This window comes from Macaca fascicularis, chromosome 1 (genome assembly GCF_037993035.2).
Source record: "Macaca fascicularis isolate 582-1 chromosome 1, T2T-MFA8v1.1".
In the NCBI taxonomy this organism is placed as follows: domain Eukaryota; kingdom Metazoa; phylum Chordata; class Mammalia; order Primates; family Cercopithecidae; genus Macaca; species Macaca fascicularis.
This window is the reverse complement of record NC_088375.1, coordinates 131053394-131072947: the sequence shown is the minus strand read 5'-3', so window position 1 is coordinate 131072947 and position 19554 is coordinate 131053394. Positions and strand designations below refer to the sequence as shown.

The window sequence follows — 19554 nt, the reverse complement described above, 5'->3', positions numbered from 1 at the left end:
TGCAGACAAAAAACTTTGGTTTCCTAAATATATCCTGTGTTTGCTAAATAATTATTTCTTAATATTTCGTAGTGATTGGGTGCCAGTGATATAGGTGCAATTCTAAGAAAGCATAGAATTACATGCAGTATCTAAGAAAGAATTTTTTAAATTAAAAATTTAAATAAAACAGACTTTAAATATGTAAAAATTTATGGAGAATTCAGAATTTACAGGGATATCCTCTTGTAGCTGATATTTTAAATGGAGTGAAAAATATGCATTGTTAAATTTAGAAACTATATTTTTTCCAACAAAAAACTAGGAGAATAAGAATGATAAAAAAGTAAAATATCTAGTTATAAGAAAAGCATAAAATTAGAAGATAAGATTTATTTTTGCTATGACAGATTTTATTAAATGCACACTTGGTTTTATGGGAAGACAATGCCTAATTAACTTTTAAAGGATTATAATGTAATGTCTCTTTTTATTCCAAGTCTTCGTCACTGTTTCAATTCAATTTTATTTTTTAAAGTATTAAATAAAAATGAGTAAACTTTTATGCCCCATAACTATATTATTTTCTCCATTACATAGCTCACTTGAAAACACATACTAACCAATACTAAAATATTCAGTCTCCACTTAACATCCATTGTTGTTCAATTGTTACTGGTATTTAGAAAACAGACTATATTTCTATGATATCTGAGCTAATGATGGTCATTTTGACTTTTGAGAATAGATTCAATGTTGGTAAAATTTGACAAGTAAACACAGGACCTGAACTAAAATAGGAAAGAACACAAGAAATCACAATGTTTTATAAATTAGAAAATTCAGGAATGAATAGTAGTCATATGAGTGGACTGGATGAAGCCAGAAGCTACTTATCTGCCTCTAAGGATGGGGGTTAGGGAAGGGGTTGAAGCACAGTCTGATGTTGAGAGCAAAGAACATTTGAGGAAGATAATCACTAGATGGTTCTGAAGGCAGGGTCCAGTTCTAACAGAACAAAGAGGCTGATAGGCAAAAAGTCTGTATAAAAAGTCGCCAGAACTCTCAACCAGCTATCCTGTCCTACACAGCCATGTGAATACTCCTCTCCCTTTATACCTTCACATAATTGTGGATAAGCTCCTGCCTTTCAGAAAACCTGTTGTTTATTCTCTGGTAAGTTTGAACTAGAGGTAATTTAAACCTGAGATAATAGGCTCAATGAATACTGGGGACCTCTACTAAAACTAGCAGGACTCGGTGAAAGTTTGCCATTGGACAGTCAGCCCCCAGGCTCTCCTCTCTATGTGGCCCCCACTGCCACACTAGCACATGGAAAGATTCCTTTCTGGGAAAATTGGCCAAAGAGAAAATATCTTCAAACAATGACATATAGTCATTCTAAAAGAAAGAGATGAGTGCCTTCCCAATCATTCATTTTACATTAAAGCTTACCACTCAATAAATTCCATTCTGAAATCTCTCTCTCTCTCTCTCTTTCTCTCTCTCTCTCTCTCTCTCTCTCTCTCTCTCACACACACACACACACACACACACACACACGAGTTATCAATAAGTTTTTTGGTGCTCTATTCACAAATATGGACTGATAGCTGCTAAGACAGAAGCTTAAACAGAGATCAACGTTTCAAGAAAATAAAGGAATTTAGAGAAAATTAAAACAGTGAAGGTTAAGAATAAAATTTGAGCACAACTAAAGTTGATATCCAGAAAAACAGACGATTTGGTATTCATGCATTAAAAAATTTTTCCTTAATAAAGAAAAATTTAGAGGAAAAGACACTCTTAGAAACTAAAGTATCACTTTTTAGCATAAATAACTTTAATAAAGAGATATCTTATTTTCTTTCCAATGAAATCACTCCATAAGTTGAACAAAGACCAAAATATGTAAACTAGAAAGCTCCATTCATAAATTTAGTATTCAATAATAGAAGTCTCAGAAAGATTAGAAAAATTAGAAAAAAAAAGTTTTTACCAAATGATGTGATGACATTTTCTAGAACCAAAGTACATGAACTTTCAAATTGATTTCACCCAGCAAATACAATTAAAAATTTTCCAAATCCTAGTAGTTTAGCATGAAATTTAGAATGTCTGAAATGGGTAAAAAATAAGATCTGAAAGTTTACAAAGAGCAAAAATAGGTAACATAGAAGGGATCTGGAATAAGAATAGCATTGGACTTAATAATGACAGTGGATTAAGAAGGAGAATGAGCAAATACTTTTAAAATTCTAATGACAAATTATTTTCTGTTGTATTAGTTAGGCTTTGCCAGAGAAACAAAACAACATGTGTGTGTATGTGTGTCTGTGTGTATGTACATACACATATATACATGTACATATATAAATATACACCCACATATTTCTCACTACACACACAATAGTAAAACTTGAACAATACGGAAACAATAAAAGAACAACTGACTTTCATTAGACATTCTAGAAAACAATTGCACTTTTTATGCTATATGTGTCTATTTCACTTAACAATAGAATTTCACGTATGATTTTGATGTTATGCTATAAATCAATCTACAATTTTAAATCTGAGAGATTATTTAGAAGTCACCAAATTTTAGAGTTTCCATAAACTAGGTTTAGGGATGTGGGTCAAATGTCTTGAACTCACAGAAAATTTATGACAATTGTGACTATTAAGAGCATTTGTCCATTTTCTTAGAGAGAGGGTGCATGGCTTCATCACTGAATATCAACGAATGTCTCTGTGATCCCAAAACAGTAAATTAAATTATCTTATTTTCCTCCTAAAATCACTGGGATTCGGACTAGCTTGAATACACAGAAAATCTTATAAATTACATAGATATTCTTATAAATTACATGGATATCTTATAATTATATATATATTATAAATTACATCTTATAATTACATAGATATTTTTATAAGACTGGAACAAGAGCTCAGGTTTCCTAACTCTAATTCATTTTGGTAAAGCATTCTTCAATTTAGGTTTCCTAATGCTAATTCCTTTTGAGTGTGACGTATTCTTTTGGCCAGCAGTATAGCATTGCACATTTCTCTTATTTATTTAAATGATTCCATTACAAACATAAAGATAGGATTTTATAGCCCAATGGTCTTGATATCACAGTCCTTTTTTTCATTTGTCTTCTCTTGTTCTTTTTGTTATTTCCAAGTTGATTAGGTTCAGGTGAGCCTCCCTGACTGGCAATATTTTGTAGATATTGTTACACTCTGTGGCAAGGAGGAGATAACACCATTCATGAATTCATGGGAAGAGAATAAACAGAAGCTCCATATTTGGATCTCTCCCAGACTCTGCCTTGACTATTTCTTCCCTTGGCTGATTTTCTGTATCTTTTCTCTGTAATAAATGTAGCCATAAGTTCTGCGGATATTTCCAGTGAATTATCAAACAAGATGGTTTTTCAATCTCCTGACTTTGCAATTGATATCACAAAAGCAGAAGTCTTGTGTCCCTCAGACTTTCTAGGTTGGCTAGCACTGAATACTATGGCAGCATATTACTCTACCCTGGGTCTCTATCCTTTTAAAATTCATTTATTACTGGATAAAAACAAATGAAAGATATAATATTTTTGTCTTACAAAAGTAAAAAGCAAGTATTTCCAAATCATACTGTACCTTATATTATCAATTTCCTTCCATATTACTTTTTTTTGGTAAGTCTAGATAAGACATTGTAGGAATTTCATGATTAATAATCAGTTTTTTCATTTTCCTTTCTTTTTAAAATGTTGATTGATTGGCTAGAAAGCTGCTTTCGGTATGACACAAACAAATGTTTTGAAACAAAGGTGAAAAAAACAAGTGGGAAATGGACTGGGTGCGGTGGCTCACACCAGCAAACCCAGCACTTTTGGAGGCCTAAGCAGGTGGATTACCTGAGGTCAGGAGTTCAAGACCAGTCTGGCCAATATGGTGAAACCCCATCTGTACTAAAAATACAAAAAATTAGCCAGGCATGGTGGCAGATTTCTGTAATCCCAGCTACTCTGGAGGCTGAGACAGGAGAGTTGCTTGAATCCAGGAGGCGGAGGTTGCAGTGAGCCGAGATTGCGCTATTGCACTCTAGCCTGGGCAACATGAGTAGAACTCCGTCTCAAATAATAATAATAATAATAATAATAATGGGTGCAGCACACCAACATGGCACATGTATACATATGTAACAAACCTGCACATTGTGCACATGTACCCTAGAACTTAAAGTATAATAATAAAATAAAGTGGGAAATGAATACTGTCATTTATCAACTTATACTTAATTGTTGTTTTTTATAATCACTGGTTTGCTCGTATGTACAGAAGTAGGAGTGAAAAATAATGAAAAAAATGCTGTAGTAGATAAATTATAATGATGCTACATTGCTAATTGCTGTAGCAATATTTCATTCTAAATTATAAATTTAAAAAATATCTCAAATACTCTGCAGTTGTAAGTAAATAATCGGCACCTCCATAAACACTGTGATAAACCTAACAGTTGACCTTTCTAGGTTGGAATTCTTAATATGACATGGAATAATGTGTGTTCTTAGTCCAGACCAACAGGCTGCAGTAAAGGACTTTACGAATAATAACATTTGAAGTTCTTCTCACAGAATGGAAAGAAAAATATGAGTGTTGACTCTGGCAGCTAACAGCATATGCTTAACCACTGAAGCAGTGAAGAGATAGACAGAATCATAATTGAACATGCTGTATTAATCAAGAGCATGATAGACAGAATCATAACTGAACATGTTGTATTAATCAAACCAACTCTGTGTTCTCCACAGCTCTTTACATTTGAAGTGCTTTGCCAAGAGGATCATTTCCCACAAACTGAACAAGGTAACTGCTGCCTACATTTCAAGCTGCATAATAGCTTTTTTCACAAACAGAACTTTATACTTCTTTAAATTAAGAAGCTCATTATAGGGGAAGAAAATCATACACTTAATGTCTCAGAAAAGGTTAAATGAAAAGGGCAACCCTTCAAATACTTATTGCAAATCCAAAAGATGTTACCTTTTATTCTACCAAATGGCTCAGGTAGGTAAGAGCATGTTGTTTGATATCATTGTTAGGATGCTTAATCAATGCCATCGTAGAACTTGAGAAATCCTTACAGTTATGTATTATTAGAAGTTAAAATCCAGCAAAAGACCAAGTTCATCCTAAGTTTTGACAAAACATATCCTGTGAAGATCTATTATACAAACAAAATATGTCCTCAGATGGCTCCTGAATGCTAAAAAATGGAAATGGTTGGAGACATTATTGTCAACTGCCTGAAGCAGGCGCCTGATGAACTCCAAGACTGGGTCAGATAAGGTGATGCTTCCTTTGAGGAGCAGTGTTACTATGCACCCTACTGCTGCCATTTAAACAATCTTCACACAGTGACTTTCCCTGGAGGATGCTACTGAGGGTTCAAAAGGGGATGCAGGCTTCGTGTGGTCCCCTCCAACAGATTCAGTTGTTTATGTAAAATAGTTGCCTTGCCAAAGACCTCCTGCCCAAAGATTCTGATTTCCATTTATAAACATAGTTTTCAATTTTTTCAAGGATCAAATATTTATAATATTAGAAAAATATTTTTAATCAAAGCACTCCATAGTTTAAATAAAAATAAGTATTTAAAATTATATCTCTGTACCATGTAACATGACCATTAATTAGCAATAATAAATGTCTTGTTTCACTACTCTAATATATTCCAAAAAGTAGAATATTAAAGTATGAATAGAAAAAAAAATTACGGAGGCACAAAAATGTCGAATAACAAAATTCATTCAAAACAGAATCTCCGTGTGTAATTAATTCATGGTTACATCACAAATAGAAATCAGATAATTATTTGAGTACTCATTCAAAGTATAGAAAGGTATAGAAAAAGGAACTCATGTCTCACAGTCTACAGTTGTTCATTCTCAAAGAACATAAATGTGGATGAAAAACTTTGAATTCCTTATCTTTAAATTACATGCTGCAATCTTCTAAATATCTAATCACAAGTAAATGAATCACCTATGAAATAGAAGTTTTATGTAAGTGTTATGTAATTTTTGGATGTATATTATAATAATTCACTCTCTTATCTTCAGACTTTACAGAAGACATAACTCACCAAGTAAAATAAACAAATATAATTAAGTAGCTAATTTAACTAACAGAACTGAATATATCAGATTCTACAAAAATATAGCTTTACCAAGACTAGAGCTGATTCTACCAAATTAATCCTCTATTTGGTTAGTAACTCTCATTTTTAACCCTCTTCATTTAAACACAATTTAACTAGGTGAACATTTACTTGCTATATTGGGACACCAAAAAGTAGATCCTGTTATCTTTGTTCTCAAAGGATTTCCAATGCAGTTAGAAAAACCACCATATACTGAAGAATTATGGATTCATTCATTTTATAGTAATTTGTATTATGCAAATCTGAGTCACAATATTTAATAATGTTTTATTATACTGTTGACCTAAGGATAGATAATCATTGCAGTCCTAGAAACTAGCAGACTTCCTCAGAAGTGTAATGTACTGTATTAGGAAACAGTATTGCCCATTCATTCATTTATTCAACAATGATTTTTTGAGCATTAGTTTTGAACCAGATTATCTTCCAAGAACAGTAAAAAAAAAAATTAATAAAATACAAAGTTTTATTCTTAAGGAAACTACATGTCAGACTTTGTTAGCAGTTTTCTCCTTTGTCTTATACACACATCTTCAACTTCTACCTCCAGCACCTCTTCTCCAGGCAAACAGCCCAATCTAGACCCATCATGGTATATGCCACATTCTTCTGGCAATAATTTGTTAAGCATTATGTATATGGTCTATATTAGTCCATGTTCACGCTGTTATAAATAAATACCAAGACTGAGTCATTTATAAAAGAAAGAGGTTTAACTGGCTCATAGTTCCTCATGGCTGGGGAGGATTCAAAAAGCTTACAATCATAGCGGAAGGCAAAGAGAAAGCAAGGACCTTCTTCACATAGTGGCAGGAGAGAGAAGTGCAAGAATGAAGTGTCACACTTTAAAACCATCAGCTCTGCTGAGTTAATCAGTATCCTGAGGGCAGCATGGGGGAAACCACCCTCACGATCCAATCATATCCCGCCTGGTCCCTCCCTCGACAGGTGGGGATTACAATATGTGATGAGATTTGGGTGGGGATGCAGAGCCAAACCATATCATAGTCTAAATAAAGATATTAAGAGTCCTTCTCTGAAATTGGTATTTCTACTTAATATAAAGTTCTGTGAATTTAATTTAAAATATCCCAACTAATACAACAGATGTACTATAAATTATCCTTAAATAGGTACATTGATAGTGCTAAGAAAATTTAAAGATAAATCTCTGTGGTTTGTACAGAAATGAATAAAGGAAAAATAAGTAATAGACAAACCTTAATAAATGAAGGATTTAATTTGTTAAATTAGTCATTTCATGAAGAAAAAATAATAGAACTTTATTAATCAATGAATTCCATTGGACTTATTTTTCATGTTAAGTAGGAAAAGAGCAACTGATTACAATTTTCAGGAAGCAAAAGAAACAGTAAATTTTGAAGAACTTTATGTGAGCTTCCACAGTCCATGCTACTCCCTATAACTCCTGGGACAAGCTGCAAAGTACTCTGTGCTGTTTCACACACAACTTTCCTTTTCATCTTTGAAATTAACACTGTAAGCTCCATAAGGACATAAACCTGTCTGAGATAAACTTCCTAAAGTAAATCTTGTTAATAGCTTTCATTAGGAAGTAAATTAGTACAAATAATAATAAGTTCTCAGAGGATATCAAAAGATTTTGAAAAATGCCAAATTCATCCATAGACTAAATAGGAAGTAAATGGTAGGTCTTGGTTAACTTACAAAACAGTTAAATCATCTTAAGCCAAGGTAATTGAAATTTGTGTTAAACTCTTTATATACATTATCTTAAATAATTTCAAAATGTCTTGTGTAATTTTAAATGTATTTTAATAACATCATCTTATGTATGTTGTAGGTATTATCCCCAGTAAAAATTACCGGACATCATGTATCTTCAGCGTGTTCATCAGGAGTCACACACAGTATCAAATGTTGAATGTAGATTCCAAAGGTCTACCATAATCCAAAAAAATAAGAAGTAAATTTAGTATCTACCTCAAGCATCCCAAATTGCCAGAATTAGTGAATAGATAATATATCCTCTCCTTTCCTCGTTACTCTATATATGTGTATCCTGAAACTGCTCCTGAGTCAAGGGAAGACTTCTCCTAATAAAAGATGGCTATTTTCCAAAAAGCATGCAAGTCACCATATTCCCTTATTACAATCACTATTTATAGAGAATTTTATCTATAACAGAGGTATACTGGGAAGATTTTTTGGTGAACTGTCGAATGCCTGAGAATTAAAATCAATATTCAACCAGAGTCAGTGTTTCAAAGTTAAAATATAACCATCATAGAATGAACTTCTGCAATGTAGAAATAAATTTGAAATTCTATAAAGTTATTTAATTTTATTAGAAATTTATCATTAAAATACGCTAGTCAAATTTTAAAAGTTTAACATAATTATGCAGCAACAAATTGCTCCTGTGTTCACTATCTTAAATACATGCCACACAAAATAGAAACTCACTTTCAACTGAGATCAGTAAAGACTCAAGATCTAGGCCGGGCACGGTGGCTGAAGCCTGTAATCCCAGCACTTTGGGAGGCCGAGATGGCGGATCACGAGGTCAGGAGATCAAGACCATCCTGGCTAACCCGGTGAAACCCCGTCTCTACTAAAAAAAATACAAAAAGCTAGCCCGGCAAGGTGGCGGGCGCCTATAGTCCCAGCTACTTGGGAGGCTGAGACAGGAGAATGGCATAAACCCGAGAGGCGGAGCTTGCAGTGAGCTGAGATCTGGCCACTGTACTCCAGCCTGGGTGACAGAGTGAGACTCCGTCTCAAAAAAAAAAAAAAAAAAAAGATTCAAGATCTTCTTTGTCTGACACCTCCAAGAGGTTTGTATGTAGATACTTATATAAGGCATGTCAGATTATGTAACCATTACCAAGTCATTAAGCCTTTCTTACTTATTAATATAAAGTAAATTATCAATATAAAGAAAAATACACTCTTTAACTCCTAGAAGTAAATATTTTGGTTGATGGGGATAATGCAGTCTCAGGATGCAATCCTACAAACTGAAACTTTGCACATAGCTTCAAAAAATAGCATTTTAATATTAGATGCAGACTTAAAAATTCAATTTTAACTTATAGTTATTAATTCTATTATTTGTAGATATTTTTATATTTAAAAAACAGCAGCCAATTTTCCATTCTTCTCATTCATCTGCTTAAGATATAAGGAATTCCCAAGTAGGATATTTGTCCTGAAACACCCATGATCGGGATAGAATTAAACAACTCACAATTAAATATAAATGGTAAAAATTATTTTGCTCACTACTGGGAATAGTGAACATAGTGAATAATTCCAGAAAGATTAGAATTGCAATATGATAGTTTTGAAAAACATCAATATAGCTAAAAATGCCCTTTACTGTACTTATTGTCATTGATATACAGGAATAGGTCCAGGGTGACCACACTTGCATCTGATGACCATCTCACAGTGGCCATCAAATATCAAAGCAACAGTGGACAATTGATACTTCTAATCCATATTATTTATCCAGGAACTTAAAGTTTTTAATGGAAAGAGAAAGAGACAGAATTATTTTGAGATGGGTCACATTAAAGTTCTGGCTCCAAAAAGAAGTCCCAGTGTCTCTGCTGGAAAGTTTTCTGGAACTGTCCTGGTGTCAACCTTTCCTAAGGTCTCTGATCTCATTAGGCATCAATATTATCTCAATAAGTTCCATTTTGTTCTTGGCATCTGTTACTTTTGACTAAAACTACCTCAGAAGTAAAGATTCTATTACTGCCATTGCCCTTCTATTACTTGCATTTAAGTATTTCTTAATATTTAAATATGAAGTTGAATTTTTTCCAGTTATAAATAACTTGGAGGACACATCTAGTATATTTGAAATTGTACAATTTCAATACATGAACAAGTAAAAATTGTCTTATCAAGTTTATCTTAATAATAAGTGCTCCAAAATTTATCTGTGGTAGTAGTAGACATGAAAATTCTCTAGGAAAGATGAAACTCTAGCAACAAATATTTCAAAACTTGTTTTGGAATGTGAACTTTTAAAAGATTTGAAGATTACACATAGGTTTTTGCAAGAATAGAAAATATTTCTATGTTTTTAAAATGTAAACTTTTCTTGATAGAAAGCCTCTTGCTTTTCAATACCCAAATTTCTGAGAATATATTTATTTCTCAGTACAAAGGTTTGGCCAATGGTAATATAGGAAAAAAATTACATTTTAATCCCCTAAACTTTGTAAAACATTTTCATGAAAATGGTGTGCATGAAAATATTCAAGTTGCAATAAAAATGCACTTGATAGGCTGGCAGAGTCAGGCATAGATATGGCTGATGATCAGTACATCACAGTGTCATACACAAGGCAACTGTACCATTATGTATTATCCTCTACCATTCTTTCAGCATGATCTTCTTTTTGACTAGTGCTGTGCAATTAGTATCCACATTTTTTTAAGAAAAATACTGGAGGAAATTTTAGAGAATTAAAGCAATTTAAGTGAAAAAACTGACTTAAATAGAAGAAAAGGTTTTTCTGCATACAAAGCAGGTAATTGTTAAAAACCATGTCAATTGCTTTGAGATTAGAAGTTATGTTTTAATCAAATTAAATTCTAAACAAATAGTTTGTTACTCTTAAAAATGTTCATATTTTTCAGTTATACTTTAGGAAATTAGTTGGGCTCTTAGGCTTTCTGTGTAATGTAGGTACATTTTTTCTAAAAGAATGGTGACAAGCTCTTGTTGGTATTCTCAAAAAGTACATTTATTTGAAAAAACAGTTATTTTTCTGTAATTTAAATTATTCTACAGATAGGGGTAAAAAAAAAGTTTCAAAAACATCTAGCATGAGACAACATGTGATTCTTTCTCATTATTTTCAATGCAAATAAAGGTTAAAAGAGCATAGCAAAGCCAAAAAAGATTTATTCTAGAAACGCAAAAAAAAAAAAAAAAAGGGTTTGATATCAATTAAAAATCATATAAAATTTGGTCAAATAAAGATCTTCATATAATACAAAGAAGGCATTTTAAAAGTTAAACATCTGTATATAATTTTTTGAGGCAGAAACCTTATGCCTAATTGTGTAATAAGCATTCTTAGTAAAGTCAAGAGTAAGACAATTGTTACCACTTTATTTTAAATTGTTTGAAAGGTACATCAATGTAATTAAACAAGAAAATTAAGTGAGAAGCAAACTTTTTATTATGTGCAGTGATAGTTTGAATACTTGGAAACAAAAACAATTGAAATTAAAATGAGACTACCTGAAGATAGCATATTATAAAAATAAAAATCCTTCATTTACACAAATAATAACAATTTAGAAAGTATAACAAAAGGGGCCAGGCACAGTGGCACACGCCTGTAATCCCAGTACTCTGGGAGGCCGAAGAGGGCAGATCACAAGGTCAAGAGATCAAGACTATTCTGGCCAACATGGTGAAACCCCATCTCTACTAAAAATACAAAAATTAGCTGGGCATGCTGGCATGCACCTGTAGTCTCAGCTACTCGGGAGGCTGAAGCAGGAGAATTGCTTGAACCCAGGAGGCGGAGGTCACGGTGACCATGCTACTGCAATCCAGCCTGGCAACAGAGCAAGTCTCTGTCTCAGAAAAGAAAAAAAGAAAAGAAAAAAAAGAAAAGATAAGAAAAGAAAAGAAAAGAAAGTATAAAAAATAATTTTCTTATTTCTGAGTAAATCAATCTAGAAATCAATATAACTGTATGGAAGTAAACATTAAAATTCACTTAAGTATTGTAAATGATTTGAATAAATGAAAAATACACTGTTCTCTTGTATTGTCAAATTCAATATTGTATAGATTCAATCCTTCAAAATTAACACATAACATTACTATATTCGAAGTAAAAACACCAACATATACCTCAGAGTTCTTGTTTCTTTTCTATGCTTTATAAATAAAACAAGACAAAATAAATCTAAAAGTCACTTGGAAAAATCACCATATAAAATACTACCTCCAAAATGTGAATGTGTGATTAGTGAAGACTCTTCCAGTAATACATTACAATATATTGAAAAGCTACTATAATAAAACAATGCAATTCAAGTCCAAGGACTGGTACAAATTAATAAATCAATACAGTAGAATAGATCATACAGAATAAGACTCTAGAGCACATGAAGATTTAGTATATGATGAAATGGTCTCATACTACTCAGGACATTTAGGGTTATAAGTGAAAGAAACACAACTCAAACTAGTTGCTATGGTTTTAATGTTTGTGTCCCATCCAGTCAGCCCCTAAATTCTTATGTTGAAACTTAATCACAATGTGATGGTGTTAGGAGTTGAGGCCATTGAGAGGTGAGTAAGTCATAAGGGTGGGGCCCTCATAAATGGGATTAGTGACTATTTTAGTCAATTTTGCATTGCTACAAAGGAACACATGATGCTGGGTAATTTATAAAGAAAAAGGGTTTATTTTGGCTCATGTTTCTGTAAACTGTACAAGAAACACAGTGCTGGCTGCTGTTTCTGGTGAGGGCCTCAGGAAGCTTTCAACCAGGTAGAAGGCAAATAGGAAGCAGAGGTGTTATGAGAGAGCAAGAGAGAAAGGAGGTGCCAGGCTCTTTTAAACAACCTCTCTCTCATGAACTAATAGAGTGAGAATTCACTCATTACCAAGGGGACAACACCAAGCCATTCAAGAAGAATATGCCCTCATAATCCAACACCTCATTAGGCCCCACTTCCTAAATTGGGAGTCACATTTCAACATGAGATTTGGAGAGGACAAAGATCCAAAGATACCAGTAGTCCCCAGGGAGGTGTGTTGATCCTTCCAGTACATGAGGACACAGCTAGAAGGTGTCACATATAAACCAGAAAACAGGCTCTCACCAGACACTGAATCTGTTGGCACCTTAATCTTGGACTTTCCAGTCTCCAGATTTGTAAGAAATAGACTTGAGCTGCTTATAAGCTACCTAGTCTGTGACATTTTGTTATAGAAGCCCAGATAGACTAAGACATTGGTTTAAGTAAAAGGGGAACTTTATTGGCTAGTAAAGCCATACCATGTGAATGCAAGATTTATAGCTATATCAATGGATATCAGGGGTTATTTTATCTGTGACAGTCTTTAGTGATTGTCACATTGCCTGGCAGAGCGAAAATAAGCAAAAAAATGTTTGTTAACTGAATGCACAGACTAAGGTGCAGCCTAGAAACCAGTATCAGGAATTGGGATGGAGAATTCAGTGATACATAAATAAAGTGGAACTTGATGCTCAGTCTCAGACAGTCATGAAACTAGAAGTAAAATTGTGTCCAAAATTTTTACTGCCACATAAGAAACACAAAATTGAGAGTGGAAGAGGAGAAAACACTAAATAAACTCTTGGTCAGCCTTTGAGCATAGAATTTGGCAGAAGGGGTGCAAGTATACAGGTACACGGGGTGAAAACTAATTTATGAAGTGACACAGCAAAGTGCAGTTTGGAGAGTAAATTGTATATATAAGCAAATAAAAAATACAGAAAATAAGTTAAAATGTCAAATGCATGTATTCAAAAGAGAAAATAGCTTATGCTTTAACAAGAGAACTTTTAAAGAGATCTATTATTTACTAAATTCTTTCTATGTTCCAGAGAAATTTCTAAGAAATTTAGCAATCAAGAATCACTTAAACAGATCAACCATGCTATTATCCTCATTTTATGGGTGAGAAACTAAAACTCAGAGAGGTAAGCAAGTTGTATGAGATCACATAGTAAATAAGCTGAGATTCATGCTGTAGCTATCTGACTCCAGAGCCCATACACATAAACTCTACACTAAACCTAATGTGTATGAATAAATTTGAAATGAGAACTAAATGCATTAGAAATATACATTAATTTTAAATCAATATGCTATATATATTTATGTGTGTATGTGTGTATCACATCACAACACTGCATACAAGCTTTCATATTCCATTATTGTTTTAAATCAAATTTAATCTTCTTCGAACTTCCACCTGCCTGGATGGTAAGAAATTCAGTGTCACTCATTTTGAAGTCTCCTCACCACAATAGATCCACAGTATAATATAAAATTTCTGGACAAGTGTCACAATAGAAAAGCAGGGAATGTTCCTGGTCTACACCGCAAGATTGTTGCCATCTTGATTATTGCTCCCTTGGCCACATTGATGCTAGTCTGAAATTCTGATAGCTACTGAGGCTACTGTCTGTCTGATAGGCCCTGAGGCTTCAGACTGACTGACAGTTACCTCTTAAATGTCTTTCTATTCATCGCAGACTCAGCCCTAGAAACTTTTATGACTGCTTTTAGCATCTACAGCTGCAAGAGAAGTCTGCATGAAAAATCTAACTTCCCTACTTGCAAAGTAAAGTAAGTACCCCTTATGCTTTCTTGAATCTTAGACAGCTACATCTGAAATGGTTCTTCTTTGTAGTTGAGCAGTATGCTTTATAGTCCTGTGTTAGGTTCAGACTTCCCTTAGGAGACTTCAGTTCTGTAGTGCATAGTGCAGGCCACTGCAAAATGGTGGATAAAGGATTGCCCGGATACCAAAGTGTTGGGATATCAAGGATCTTGTGGAAGAGCACCCACGTACAGATTAATGGAATACATGAAACAACAATCAAGTCTTCAGTTGGTATATTAAGTCTCCATCTGCCCTAGCTGGCAGAGTCTGAAATTGGGTCACTAAAATCATCTCTTTCATGCCTGACTCCCTCTCTCCTGGGGTGAACAACCACTTCCCCCTCATTTTCTTCTCTAATGAGATTTAAAGTTGAAAACAGTTGAACAGTTGAAGGGAGGGGTTCAGTTTCCACCAGGCTGAGCTCACAGTGGAGAGTTTACTCAGAGCAGCCCCTCCCTATGCCTGCTCCTGCTGGGCCTGGGCCATACTCCCTGGGTCTATGGCTCCTCTGGCCAAGGCCAAGTCTCCAAAGCCTCCAGCCTGAGAGTCAACGTAGAAACTTTTAACCAGTCCTCTGGATGGTATATTAAAAACTGACCTGAACAGAAGCTTATTCTAAACTACTGAGACATTCAGCCATGGCACTGAACACTTTTTGAGACTCAAATAGACTCGAACTCAAGACTTTAACCCCATTTCATCATTGTTTGTATTTCAGGACCCCAGACACCTTCCGTTCTTCTAGTAGTGAATCTTCTCCAAATGGACTTCTCAATCAACCCAAAGTTTCATCCCCTTCAACAAACAGAGTTCATGGGATTTATCATTTCACTGGCAGTGTAGTTTTCCCTTATCTTAAAATTTCAGCCCATATTTAAATGATATTTAAGCTAGGAGCAATATGGAAGTTTCCGTAAAATAAAACAAAGGTCTCCAACTCATTTGATCTGAATTTCTGTCAGAAATGCAGTTTTCATTATGACTCTTTATACAAATTTTTATGTATTTATAGGTGTACATAGGTATATAAAAATATATGTAATAAAAATAAAACAGTACAGAGTCCTATTCTATGTGATGCAATCAGATGTTTTCATTTGATTTTTTTTAAATGCCTATAGTGATTTCCCAGATTGATTTCATGACTCACAAAGGAGCCGCAAAAATAATTTGGAAAACACTCCTGAAGGACACTGAGGACATTGGCTAGTAGGTATTCGTCTCTCAGATGGAGATGATTAAGTCATTTGGAAATTAGAAGTCTGAGATAGGGGACTTACATATCTTCTTCCCTGTTCGTCATTTCTCAATCGTCTCTTGCGAATAACAAAGTTATTTATTGAAAAAAGCCAATTTCTCTTCCCTTAATGAACATTCTGCCAATCACTATGTATCTGCTCCCAGTTTTAAAAATATTTAATAAGCCCCATTCACACTAAATCTCATATCAGATCACTGGTATTCCCCAAATCCACAGGGTTTTATGGCAGTTCCCACTATTCATTAATTCTCCAACATAGTAAAAGTCATTATCTGAAAATTAACAACCCTAAATTCTAAGCGTTTTAGTCTTCCTCATAAATATATATTTCATAAACTTTTATAATAGTGCCCAAATTGTTTTATGTGTAACTGTTATTAATTTTACCCCCATAATATTCAAGTTTAAGGAATTTCATTTTGATTCATCATGTTAAATCAAATATCCTTCAAGGTTCTAAATACTTACTAAGTTCAATTCAGTCAATATTGAGACTCTCTCATTAAACATTAAAAACTCCTGAGTTTATATAATGCCTAAAAAACAGTTCATCATGATTTTCTTCTTAGCCTTGCTCCTTTAGCTTCTCACTGCTGCAATTGAGCAGTGATGTTGACTACATTTTAGGCACTGGTTTCCTCTGAGTTTAACCAAATTCAGATATTCATGCCATTCCAGTTCTCTGCACTGACCTTCATCTAAAAGCACACAGCAATCTTGTAACCCACTCCCAGTTTTGGGCAATGTATGCCATCTGGACACACTTTTCCATAGCAAGCTGAAATGCCAAAGCTCCTTTTGCAAATCTCGGGTAATTTCAAACCCTTGGACTAGTCACACCTGCTCCCACTAAAAAAGGACTTTCACTGCTTATCTCTCTGAAATAATCTCGCCTTTAAAAAATGTTGTTCATTTCCCTTTTGAATATATTACTTACTTGGGGGAACACAGACTTTAAAAAAATATTAATTTAATGAGGATTTCTGACTTTTAGGGAGCAGGGAAGGTATGGAGAAAGAAGATGCTTTATTCTTCCTTGGTAAGAGTCTACAGCAGTAATGAAACCTGAGACACCAGTTCTGTGTGTGTGTGTGTGTGTGTGTGTGTGTGTGTGTGTGTGTGTGTGTGAGAGAGAGAGAGAGAGAGAGAGAGAGAGAGAGAGAGAGAGAGAGAATGAGGTGGAAAAAAAGATTCTTGTTACAAATTCACTGTAAGCACTTAAGACTATCCTCTTTTGAGGGTTAGGGGAAGGAAGCTTATTAAGGTAGCACTGGAAAAAGTTACACATACACTTTGTGAGCACTTTACTTTCCATTTCTTTCATTAGAATAAATATGAGATGAGATTATCATTTGTTAACTTAATTTCTAAAGTTGCATGACCACTGAATAAATACAAGTTTGGAAAAAATCAAATAGAGCATATGAATTAATACCAAGAGAATCATTCTAAAAGTATGCTTTCTATTATCCCAGAGGGAAAGAATGTTTATATTTTTGAAGAACCATAAGCATTTGGGATTTAACCACCTTTTCATCCAGGAAATTTCAAAAGTAGGCTTAGTTTAGATTAGGAAAACCATAACAATAAATAGGATGGCACTCAATCTTGTGTTTTCATCATGCAGGGAAAGCACAGTCCTGACAAGAGAAAGAATTGATGAGAAAAAAGGAGAGTAGATGAGCAAATGAGTCATTTTCCCCTCCTTGACTAAGCAGAAATATTACTAGTGATATCATATCTAATAGAGAAGTATTACATTATCAATTTCAGGATGGTTATTGATTTTCTTTCCATAAATGGCATAGAGATAGACTTAAATCATTCTTGGTTGCATTAGTATTCTTACTACCTTGTGTATAATAATGGTGAAAATAAAATATAGTCATAGAGTTTTTCTCATTTTATTGAACAAGGGAGAGAAAGAGAAAAGAAAATTGAACATTCAGGAAACAGAAAATTAAAACTTTTCTTTTGTTTGCCCTAGCAATTCCAAGATCTAATTGACTCCATCTTCATTTTTGGTTGTTTTATTTCCATTTTTAAGGTTAGCTTTGTGGTGGTTTTTTCCAAGTTTCAATTTCAGCTTAAGAATGCTCAGTATTTTGAAATGATCAGTTCTAAAGTTATTAAAACCACATTTGATTTTACTATGGATGACCAAATTTTTATGTATGTGTGTACACACACACAAACATGAATGAAGAAAAAAATGAAAGAAAAGGAGAAAAAAGCAGGGAGGAAGCTTATCTTAGAATGTGAGTGTTAAGAGGCACAATTATTCATATGAGTGCTTTAGTTCTTTTTTGAGTTTACGTTAAGTTTGCTAATAGTTTTTCTAGGTTATTTTGCAGTAATAAACAACCCCAACAATCTTAGTGGCAACAACCTTACAGCAACAACGGTTTATTTCTTGCACATGTTACTCATCCTTCACTGTTCAGTTGCGGCTTTGCCTCTTATTGTCTTCACTGCTGGACCAAGTCTTAAAGAACAGCCCTATTTTGATCTTATGAAAGAAGAAAAGCAATGCTGCAACCATGCAATGAATGCTCTACAGGCTTCCAGTGAGCAATGCTATACATCACGTTTACTCCTATTTCACTGGTCAGAGCTACTCATATTCAGAGCTACTCATATGGCCAAGGCATTCTGTAAATAAGGCATGAATGAAGCAAAAGTAAGACTCTCTCAGGAAGGAGCATTGCACATCACATGGCAGTGGGCAGTGATGTATTCACTCTCTCCAAGTAAGAGAGTAAGCAATTCCAAATAACAGTGCCATCTATCTCAGAGTCCTTGCCAATATCTTATTCCTTATAAATTCTATATAAATTTTATTCTAGTGTGACTTAGAATGAGACAACTTGGGTCTCACTTTACTCCATTAAAAGTATACTGTTGGCTGGGCACAGTGGCTCATGCCTATAATCCCAGAACTTTGGGAGGCCAAGGTGGGCAGATCACTTGAGGCCAGGGATTTGAGACCAGCCTGGCCAACATGGTGAAACCCCTTCTCTACTAAAAATACAAAAATTAGGTGGGCCTCATGGCACATGCCTGTAATCCCAGCTACTTGGGATGCTGAGACAGGAGAATCACTTGAACCTAGGAGGCGGAGATTACAGTGCGCCAAGATGGGGCCACCGCACTCCAGCCTGGGTGACGGAGTGTGACTCTGCCTCAAAAAACAAAACAAAAAAAAGCATACTGCTGGGCTGAATCTCTCTATTTTCTGTTTCCTTATAACTCAATAAGAGAATAATAGAAAGGGAAAGGAAGATAATTCCAGTATCAAAAAGTTTCAGTTAGAGAACTTTTATTTAAAAACCAAAGACTATTTCTGCTGCCAGTTTGCTATGAGTTGCTATAACCCATTGAATGAAATCTTCAATATTACATGCATAGGTAGATAATACACAGCAGGAACATAACTCTCAACCAAGTTGTTTTTTCTCTTTTCTTGCTTGTTGAAGACGGTCACCGGAAAATACCCCAGAGCACATATATTAAACCAAGAGGGGCTCTAAGCCCCAGTATCTCCTTTTGACCTAAAAGGAAGTGTTATTGGGTTTCCCTCAGATACTCCAGAGAGAAATAATCAATCATCACTAGTAATACCAATTGTTCTCATCTGCGTCGATCACCAGCCGGGGGTAAAAGGAAGCAATTTTACCAGCACTCACTTCGTTCCAGTGAAG

The 19554-nt window shown here is 34.3% G+C and overlaps 1 non-coding gene across 4 annotated transcripts in view; it reads right to left on the bottom strand.

The window, feature by feature from the left end:
- RNPC3-DT (RNPC3 divergent transcript) overlaps positions 1-19554 on the bottom strand; it is a 164095-nt gene that overhangs the window by 55821 nt on the left and 88720 nt on the right. Inside the window, exon 5 of one of the 4 annotated variants that reach the window (XR_010588495.1) lies at positions 19300-19404. The exons of the other annotated variants lie outside the window; for them this stretch is intronic. This is a non-coding gene — a transcript (RNPC3 divergent transcript). Of the gene's footprint in view, positions 1-19299; positions 19405-19554 lie in introns of those variants that run through there. 4 annotated transcript variants of the gene reach the window in all.